Below are 11,671 nucleotides of genomic sequence, written 5' to 3' on the forward strand. Positions count from 1 at the left end.
GATGTGAGGGCAAACAAATACTTTCAGTATCTGGTATACTCTTTGGGTGAATTTGTAGAGTTAATAATATAAGAAGTGTTTTTAAATTTTGCATAACCTTTTCAAGATCTATCTATAGCTTTAAACTGGAGGGTTTTATGTGGAGAATTAGCCAAACAACTCTGTCTCCTTCTTATTTACAGTTTTTGCATATCACTATATACACTGGTCCTTTTTATTTGCCCTCAGGGGACATAGGTGCACTCAGGTCCCTTTTTATTATACATCAGCTTACAGGGAAGACACATAATGGTATAAATGTATGAACACACTTGGCACATATATTTACATGTACATGCAAAGAAACATTTATAATTTAATTTTCATTAATGTAGTTATAAAATGTGAGGAAAAAACTGGCAAATTTGAATTTAAAGCAGAAACGGCTTCAGTTATATTATAATTTCTTTCCCATCAGTGTGAGGAAGAACTCTCATAACAGAGAATTAAACTGCAGAAGGATTCATATTAGTACTGAGTTTAATCTTTCAAAAGGAGCAATAGAAGTGAAGGGTGTTCATAGGGAAGAGGGAATAGTATGGTGGGCATAAGGCACCTGAAGGACTCTGCAGGCTTCCCAGCAATGCTTTGCTTTGCTGCTTTTTTTTTTTAAAAAAAGCAAAAGGCAATATTTAAGTTTTCTGGGTTTAGACATTTTCTGTTCAAATTTCTTGAGCCTCTGTTATGCAATTCTTATAGCCACTGTATTCCTGTTCTAAAGATGAGGAAACACAAGCTTGGTGAATTTCTGTGATTTGCAAATGTAATCCACCGTATAAGGGGCATGCACAGGAACCAAAGTCAGTTGAACTGGTCTTAAGACATGTGCTTGGTCTTCTTCACTGCAATGCTTCCTTAATAATTATTGTGTTGTAATCTTTTGGGACTAAGCCTGCCCACAGTGATTTTCCAAAATGTTTAATTTTGTCTTGTTCAGAATCTCTTTAATCAGTCATTTGTTTAACACATAATGATTGATCGTCTTATTTTTGCTGGGCATTGTGCTGGTCCTGTCCTTCTGGACTGAAAAATGCCATCTTTATTTAATTTTCAAATATGAGAACGCTAAACTTCACTTTGAAGTCTACAAATTCGTGTTCTTTGTATATTTTCTGAAATGTGACAATACAAGATAATGGATATGAGCTGAGAATGTGCTACATATTTATCACAAAGTCTGAAAAGAGTATATTTTTCATTTCTAGGTTGTGTTATTGATATGCCATAAATCACAATTACATAAAATATTTTAGCCATAAAAAGGAATATATCTGTGTCTTTAAGAAGGTACCATGTTTCCTCTGAGAGAATGGTCCTGACAATTTTATTATGAGTTTAGTTACCTAAGTGAACCTTCTTTTCCTTTTTCTGCTAATAAAGTGCTTTTAGAAATAAATTATTTCAATTTGTGTGTAATGGATGAAGACATTAAGTACAATACTGTGAACTGCTAATCAGGACTGCAAGTCACTTATTTTTACCCAGGAATTATCTCATGCATTTTAAAATTGGGCCCTGTCTACTAAGTTTAGCTATATTTCTCACTGTCACCCATAATAAATGGATGTGTTACATTAAATTGAAAAAATGAAAGTTTGGTGAATCTAAAGATCCCCTCTTCCAACAGTTTCATACTGTTTAATTCCAATTGTTACCCTGCTTATCCCCAGGGCTGAATCAGACCATGGATCTTGTTTCAAAGGAGAAAATAGAAATATCTCAAGGTATGTTTGTGCAGACAGATCTTTAGTAACAGCAAGAAGGTTCTTACAAAACTGTTGGGAAGAACTAGAGCAATGGCTCACTGGTGGACTTCCAGGAATGATTGACCAGACACTGTTACTGAGCTCCTAGGTAAACTACTACTTTTAATACAGCCAGGAAGTTGGGGAACCAAGAGGTTGCGACTGTAACTATCGAGCCCAAGAATGCATGTACTTGGCAGAGAGGCAGAGTTCAGAAAGTGAGAACCAGGCCCCTTTCACCACAACCGCTTAGATTCTGGAAACAGAGTCTAATCACTGATCCTCCAAATACCAACATCCAAGAAACTAGAGACTAGACTGTTATCCACACTAGTTGTGTTCTGTTAAGTCACTGAAAGCACAGAATTAGCAAAAACTAAACCATTATTCTTAGGGGAAATATGAGGGTTAGTCTCCTGCAAGCCTCTGGTCACTGTATTTTTGTCAACTGGTTAATACATAATCTTGTTTTATGTGTGTTTCCTTTAAAGACACTGCATGTAACAAATATATTGTTGATTCAGTAACATTAAATTCACACCCAACAGCTCTACAACTTATGCCTGAACAAAGTTTACCTAATAAACGTATTTTCTCCGTAAGTACATCAGAGCCTTCTTGTGCTTAGGAGCACTAGAAGACAGCAGTTCAGCACTACATTTGAGGACCATTTGAAACAGCAAAATCACCAAGAGAAAGCTCAAAAATATGACAAAGTTCACACTATATACACTACAAAAAAGACACTGATTTACAGTATGAAAGCTGAAACAAGAAGTTAGAGCATTCCCTTGTATGAAATCAGCTGGGAATGTGCACGTTGTATAACTCAAATCTGGAAAATTCTGAACATGTCCATGAATGGCCCTGAATGCATCACAAGTATTGATGTTGGGGTTACAAATAAATTTCAGTATCTGAATTCACCAAGCAGGTGAATTTGCAAATATGGAATCTGTGAATGAGGATTGGCTGTGTATACCCATATATTAATTTTAAAAAATCAGAAAGACCTTAAACATTATTAGTATTTGTGTTGGCATGGTGTCTCTCACTCTATCAGATAAACCTATTTCTTCTATAGTATTTGATGGTCTTCTCCAAGGGAAGGTGAGATTTCACGATGCGAAACGAACATAATAGTTTCTTTACTTATTTGGTCATTTTCAGCACATTGTGACATGGTGTAATTTCTGTGTGAATAGATTAATGGATTATATTTTTGAATTATAAAAATAAATGATCAACAAATGAAGAGGCAACCTAAAAACATCGTTACGATTAAGTACCGATTGAAAATAATGCAAAATAGCATCAAAACAAAAAGAAAATGGGAGAGCTAGCACTTCTCCTGTTTAGAGCTACTCATTGTCACTTTAACAGGTAAAAGTAATGACAGTCTAAGCAGGTCTAAAAAGAAGCTGGTCAAACATTTCGAATTTCTAAGAGCGCTATTTGAAATACAGATTTACTTTCCTTATAATGTGTTAAAATTAGATTTGGACATTTTGAATAATGCAAATGTCCTTGCATTATCCATCTTTGAGCTCTATAACATTGTGTGTAGCACTCTAAGCCTTCCTAATTGAACATCTGATACAATATAATTTTTCTTATGAAATAAATTCCTGTTTACCTGAAAATATAAAACATTGATAAACAAGTAGATTAAACTAAAATCACCTTTAATCTCACCATTTAAGAATAATTTCCATCAAACATTACAGTTTCTCATGTATTTACAAACACTTTACAAAAACAGGATGACTTTAAATTGATCAATACATTTTCATTTACCCCTTGCAGATTTGTCAAAAAGCAAGAAAAATAAAATTACAAATGAAAAGTACTTAAAGATCTATTTTATCAATTTTAAATAGCTAATATTTATAAATATAGATAACTTTATTAAATGCTTATTATAAGGAAGACACTTGGTAAATGTTCCACATTTTTCCATTTAATCCTTACAATTAATTATATTAAAAGGAAGAAAAGGGAAGGGAAAAAAATCCTAGCATGTATTTTGTGCTTGTGACATAAAAAGATAAAATGTTGCTTGACTTACTTATGCTAATTTTTATTCTTCAAAACAAATCTATGGAGTATATTCTACTAGCTGCATTTTACATATGAAGAAACTGTGACTGAGAGAAGGAAACAGTACATAGTCAAAATCTAATCAAGAAAACAAAATCACTAGGTAGAACTGGGTTTCAACACAGGCCCACTGGAACACAAGCTCAGAATCTTCCCAGAGAACTACTAGGATTAAAGGTGGAAGGAGTGTCTGAAATTCATTTGTTTAAACCTGAAGAGGAACACTTATTTCTATTAAAAAAAAAATGCTGAAACCTTGTAACCTTATTTTTCTATGGAGATTGTACGGTGATAGATCTTAAAAATAAAAGTGATAACAATAACCCCTCACTACATAATTAACATTGACATGCCTACATACAGATGTGTATACATGCACATATAAATATGCATACGAACATTCTGAACCCTGTTTATCTATGTAAATTATGTTTTTCCCTGTATATGTAATTTCTAAATTTGAACTAGTTTATATGTTTTACATTATAAAACACTTAAATTTTACATTTTTAAAACTTATTTAAAAACTTATAAGTATAGATTTCAGTATGGGGGAAAACATACTGTACAATACAACTTTACAGAGTTATGCATCTCAGATTGCTGGGCTGCTCCATGTTCATGTATTTTTAAACATTCCCAGACAGAAAATTACCTCATTGTGTTTTAAAACATTGTTTATAGTCAAACAAACCCAAATATTGTGGACTTGTTTGCAAAATTGATATATACTTTAGACAATGCAAGACTTCAAAGAACTCTGAAGCCTCTGATAATCAGCTTGGTTATGACCCGGTGGAGAAGGGTACACACTCACTTGCCTTTGTGTTTAAAGGAACTGCATTAGTCCGTTTTCACAAGGTCATGCTGCATTAAAAATAAGCTAAAAAATCTCAGGGTTTACAACAATAACTGTTTATTTATTGTTCACCTTACACATCAGCAGCTGCAGATAGGCTGCAGTGTCTTTGTTTCAGGTTATGGGTGAGGTCCCGTTCTACTTCCCCTCTATTTTCATTTTGGAAATTAGGGTGAAGGAAGAGTCCTTCTCTGGAACATGGGAAAGGGCACAAGAGCAAGAACACTGGACTAACCTTAACTATGGTTTCACAAGTCTCTGATTCCAAATTCATCTCTGAAGTGTGTCACATCCACTCCCATTCCATTGACCAAAGCAAGTCACACACACAGTGATAAAGGGATGCATAATCTCCTTGTATAGAAAGGAGGGGGTGAAAATATGGGAAAAAAATTCAATCTACCACAGGTATTTTGGAGGAAAGTTCTGGGAAGTTATAACATGCATCATTTAATATTCCTGGGACTCAGTGAGACTCAGCATTTTGGCCCCTTTTTAGCAGATCAAGGAATTGAGCTTCAATTATGTTAAGTGGCTTGCTAAATGACAAGATCTCTAACTCCATATCTTCCATCTCCATAAGAAAGTTCTTTCTAAGTACACTGGTATAGAAGATGGAATACTCATTTTTATATTCCTTTTAGTGCTTAGCGCAACTGCTTGCTTATGGTGTTGATTGATTCAATTTTATGAAACATAGCTCTTTCATTCATTTATTCATCAAATATTTATTGACCACTTATCTTGTGTCAGGCAGTATGCTAGATGCTGAGTATCTGTCTGTGAATAAGAGAGAAATACTCCTTGCTTTCATTGAGCTTAATTGACATGGAAGGTATCTTGTTGTAAAAATACAGGTTTTTATCACCTTTCTTTCTCATAATTTGAAAGACCTGATAACTTTATGTTAACATAAATCTATTTACAAATGGGAAAGAGTAGGAATATTACAGAACATTTTTTCATGTGGGAATGATAAACTAGGATAAGAACAGAATATAGGAGTCTTATGAAAAGAGGATTTAGAATCCTTGGGGTTTCATCCAGCAGAGTCATTTGTTTAATTTGTAGATTTTCCCCAGTCATTCCAGTCCCTTCTGTGTTAACCTTTAAAATTTTAGTATTTCCAGGAAAAGGTGATTAGTATCTATTTCCAGATCCTTACACTTAAAATGGAAGATTAATTATCAGTAAAGTAGTCAGATGTTGGTTGTGGTTTGCCTAGAAATATCTCGGTGTCCTGGGAGAAGAAGTCTAAATCAGTGGCTAAAAGTAAAGTGGAAATTCAAGTACAACTCACTTTCCTGTCACTGAGGTGCCTCAGGGTCACTTTCTCTGTTGCGGAATCTTTAAATTGGGAGTTAAGAAATGGTGCAAGGACTTCTCAAAAGTTCTAGGTATTATTGCTAGGGATTATATAAAAAACAAAAATTGTCTCTTTGTGTTGCTATTCTCTTTTGCTCTTCTTTATGCCACACACTTGACTCCACACTTTTTACAAATACCACTTCGCAGTCGTATCTCCTCCAGAAGAGAGAGGTCAGCCAAAATAGATACTAGGCAGGCTCTGATTTGACATGCTTTGGCTGTAGCTATCCTTCGTCACAATTTTCACTGGCATAAAATTTACATTTATACAGATATTCTGTGACTATGTTATTTATTCAAATTACGCTTTATTCTGGTGGTCATTGGTTAAACCAGTCATGCTAAAAATTTTGTGGAGATATTTCTAATAAGTGAATTCAAATAAAGGTAAAAATGACTAACAGAGACAAAAATATCACTTGAAAATTTGAAGGATGAAGTAACCATAACATATGTAAAAACAAGAATTTCAGGCCACATTGAATTTGGTTAGGAGGGAGAAGAGGAGAGACAGTAAGACAGCTTGAAACTGCATTGTTTGCCCAAGTGCCCGCATTAAATCTTCATGTATCAACGTCCGCTCCTAACTTCCTCACCTTTCCTCTTGGCTTAGAGGAAACATTCCCTCACCTTACATCCAAGGTTAATCTCTCTAATATTCTTCACACCATCCTAATGTGCCATTAACAATCCCCTTTGCACAGATCATTCTGTTTACCTATAAAAAATAAATATGACCAAATCACTATCATCATTAAAATTAACGCCTAGAAAGAGGTTATTCTCAGTCCTGTCTGCACTTCTAGTTCTCATTTTATTCCTTTCACAGCCAATCCTCTTCAATCGCCTGCACTCCCCTGGAACAGGTCGCTCCAATACCATCGGTGATCTCCTACTTTAGGTCCCTCACATTTTCCCACAGAGGAATAAACTGTCAAAGATGAGTAGTCAGATACCTCTGGCACTGGAGGAGAATATCTGAAGCCACCTGATTGTAAGATTGAAAGTTTTATGTTTCATATTTAATCTGAGAAATCAATGTAACATTTGCATTTTACATAAACATATATATATATGTTTACTTAAATATGAAAATGATTCATACCTGTTTTGTTGGTTAATGGAAAAATGCTGTTATAGTGTATTCATCTTATGTAAAAACATATTTTGAGGGCCTGCTCTGAGTACTCCACTGGGGATTAAATAAAGAGCAAAACCAAAATGGCCTTGCTTTCATGAAGCTTATAGTCAAGTGGAGGGAGCAGAGAGTAATTAATCATACAAAGGTAAAATTACAGCTGTGTAAGTACATGAAGGAAATTAACACAGTGCTGTGGAAGGACTGATGATCAAATTTTAATGTCCTTAATAGGAGGCTCTGTGCACAAAAAAGAATCATTCTGATGCTAATTTTTTAAGAATATAATATGGTGGTGTTATTTCTTAAGCTTTTAAATTCAGCTTTAAATATTATTCTACTTATAAATCTAACTAATTTTAAGAATAACTGTAGAGTCTTAGATTAATGTCTGCTTTCATTTATATTATATAGCAAAAAGTTTCCGGCATCTCAACTGCATTTAGTCTGGGTCCCTTTTGAATCAAAACAAAGTAGCAGATACTTAGTACTCATAAAGGCTTGAACTAACTGTTGTTTCCAGATTCCGGGTAAGTGCATCAAAGCTGATAATTTCATCCCTATTTGAAATTATTTCTGCTTTCCTTGTTCTATCACCTCAGAATTTATTCTCACATGTATTCCCCAGAGATTTGCCTATGTAAATCAGGAATTTCTTGCATTTCTTTTCCTAGGACAGCTAGAGATCTGACACTGCATATGAACTTTACATCCACACAATTTCTTTTATGTCTTAAAAGTCACAATGTGTCAAAATCCCTAGTTACACAAATATGCAGCAATAAATGGCAGTCATTTTTATCCACACTGTTGTATGTGCTTTATCTGGATACCTGGTGATGATCATGTAACTACTGCTGAATATGTGGTCTGGTACAGCAATCATAGTTTTTACTTTGTAGTTATTAGCTATTTGACCTCGCCAATGTAAAGCCTTTCAAGAGCCATTATTTATCATTATGTAAACAATATAATCACAGCTTTTTAGCTTTTCTTTTACCCAGAGTAAAAACAATTTATCCTGAATTAAATTGCTCAAAGATTTTCTTACTCCTAAGGGAGAGTCTATCTGAAAACAGAGCAAGCTTTTCTAGTAATTATTTCTCCCCTAGTTCCTACTCTTTAGTGTTGCTCCATTGCTTATCCTAAATCATAAAATTTAACATTATTTTTGAGGCTGCTTCTAGCTCTCTTCTCCAAATACATATACCATCACATTCTTACCCTGTGCTCCAGGTATATGAAACTATTTGCTGCTTTAAGAAATCATCATTCTGCTTTTTGCTTCCTTACCTTTGAATGCCTCACCTCTCTGGGGATGGCATATCCTGTTCATCTTTAATAATCTCATTTAATACTTCTCTTGACCACCAGTAATGGGGAGGCAGTGTAGCTCCCCTACTCCTTTATATCATGCCATGATACTTTTCATTATTTTGTTTGTGTCTCTGCCCACTCCTAGGTTAGGGAGTATGAGGTTCTCAAAACATATGTAAAACAATGACAGTGAAATGAGGAAGTCAAGGTTAAGTAAGGTGAAATTGGACAATGAGCATTAAACTTCTTGGGATTTTAACATTCTTGTAATAAAACACACTATTTTCAGAATTCAGATACAATTTACTAAACTTCAGTTTACTTCTAAATCTTGAGATGTGTTTCAGTCTTGCCTCTGAAACAGAATTCAGTGGGACACAAGTACACTGCTCAGGTCTTGTTGAGAATTGTTTTGGTTATTCTGTTTGGCATAGTCCCAGAACCAAGTACTTTCTTTCTGTTCTTTGCTCGAGGTCTCGAGGTCTCAAGAAGTTGGTATCTACAGATCACATCATCGGTTTCTCCAACAGGAGATTCCAGACTGAAGAAGAGAAAAATTCTTTCCCATCTTGCTGCTTTAGTTGATTTCAGGCAGTAGTTGAATTCTCCAGCACTACACCCCCAGTGCTCCACCTCTCTCTGGGCTACGTTAACCCAACATTTCTCCTTAACCCTGTAGGCCAAGTGAGGTGATGGCTTCTTGGATTATGAATTTGCTAATCTCCAGGTGCTTCAACGTACCTTGTTGACAGGTCAGCTTACTGTTTTGTGGTTCAACTTAGCTTCATGTAATGGCTAATAAAATTACTTGCAGTTCTTTAGCAGTACAATACATTATTAATTCATCTCCTTGCTCCTAAAAAGGAAAAAATCTTAATGTAGTTGATTTATTTATGACCTGAGAAGATAGGATAATAATGGCATCTTTCTTGGGATAGGCAAAACTGTAGATGAGTCCCTTGTTTCAAAATAATAAATCATAACTTTGGCAGATGTCATTCAAACCTTAAATCATACTTCCTAAGTTATTTTTAATCATTGAATTAATATACATTTTCCAATTATATATGACCAGTTGCATATGCTTTATTATTCCTGCAAAATTAGCCAAGTTCAGTTAATAATGTTTATGTTAAAAATTCACGTAAGTAATTGTCTTAAATTTTAAGCTATTAACAAGTTCCAAAGCATATCAAAATTTTATTATGTAAGTGTGATTAGTAGCAATTTGGAAACCACATAGTATCTGCAATCTGTTACCTGATAAAACATACTAAACTTGATTCTTGATCACTCAGACCAAGTAAATTAACCAGTCCAGGCAGTCCTTGCTTTTCATAGTAATGTGAAACTGTAAAAAATGACCATGCAAGCTGAAACCATACAAAGCAATTTTAATAATCAATGGGGAAAATTATGATTGTTCCACGACCTTTAAGGTTTGTGGTTTTCTGTTCAAAGTAGTAAAGTCACTGTTCCTATAGTTATAAATGTATGGATAAATGAAAACAAATAGTAAAACGAATACTCATTTAGGACACTGTCATTGAAAATATTAGAACATTGAGAATTAAAGTGTTTTATTTCATTGTTAAAAATGTATCCAGCGAGGAGGCGGGGCAAGATGGCAGCATGAGGAGGTGTGGAATTTAGTTAGTCCTCTGGAACAACTAGGATACAGCCAGGAACAACTGTTAGGGGACACCTGTGACTGAACACACATCCTACACCAGCCTGGAATGGGTGGAATGGCTGAGATTGCACAGAAGAACTGTAAGTAAAGCTCCCCAAACTGCAGAGATGGCTCCCCCTGCCCCCCCCACCAGCATGGCAGACTGAGCTGAAACACTTCTGGGTGGGAAAAAGACGCAGTTTACTAGGAGGAAGGGGAGATAGTGCAAACCAAGCTCCAACTACAGTTTTAATTAACAAATTTGGACTGCTGAATACAAGCTGCAAGCACTGATAAACCCAGAGCAAACAGAAGGAAACCTGAGGTTCCTCATAGCAGAGAGGAAGTGGGGCTTATGAAAAAAAAAAGTTCTGAACAGAGTAGAGAAATTTACTAAATTGCAAAAATAAGACTCACATTCACTCTGGAGTAAAAAAATTAATTATTCATTATTAGTTGGTGTGCCAGTTTGAATGTATTATGTCCCCCAAATGCCATTATCTTTGCTGTAATCTTGTGTGGGCAGACCTATCAGTGTTAATTAGATTGTAATTCTTTGAGTGTTTCCATGGAGATGCGCCGCACCCAACTGCGGGTGATGATTCCGATTGGATAATTTCCATGGAGGTGTTGGCCCGCCCATTCAGGGTGGGTCTGAATTAAATTTCTGGAGCACTAGATAAGATCAGACAGAAGGAGCAAGCTGCTACAGCCAAGAGGGGCACTTTGAAGAAAGCACAGGAGCTGCAGATGAGAAACATTTTGAAGACAGCCGTTGAAAGCAGACTCTTGCTCTGGAGAAGCTAAGAGAGGACAAATACCCCAAGTGCAACTAAGAGTGACATTTTTGAGGAACTGCAGCCTAGAGAGGAACATCTTGGGAGAAAGCCATTTTGAAAACAGAACTTTGGAGCAGACGCCAGCCACGTGCCTTCCCAGCTAACAGAGGTTTTCTGGACACCATTGGCCATCCTCCAGTGAAGGTACCCAATTGCTGGACACTTCATGGTCTTAAAACTGTAGCTGTGTAACCAAATAAACCCCCTTTTATAAAAGCCAATCCATCTCTGGTGTTTTGCATTCTGGCAGCATTAGCAAACTAGAACAGTTGGTCATGGTGTGTATAAAATAGAGGCAAAGTTTTGGATCAATTGAGCTTTAAATGTATCAATTACACTTGCTGTCATAACAAAATCTAGAACAATACAAAAAAAAATCTGAATCAAAACCCAAGAGCAGATGTTGTAATGACATTTTATTTCCAGGTATAAAACTAGAGCAACATATCGTAGTTTCACACAGAGCAGAAATAAGTTGATTGCCCAAACCCTTCTGTTATTGCTGATGGCTTGTGTTTATGCACTAAAAAGCCAGATGTCAAGTATTTTATTCCTTTGTTTAATAACTCATTTATTCACTCATTCACTCACTCA

Source organism: Choloepus didactylus, chromosome 2, assembly GCF_015220235.1.
Source record: "Choloepus didactylus isolate mChoDid1 chromosome 2, mChoDid1.pri, whole genome shotgun sequence".
Classification (NCBI taxonomy): Eukaryota; Metazoa; Chordata; class Mammalia; order Pilosa; family Megalonychidae; genus Choloepus; species Choloepus didactylus.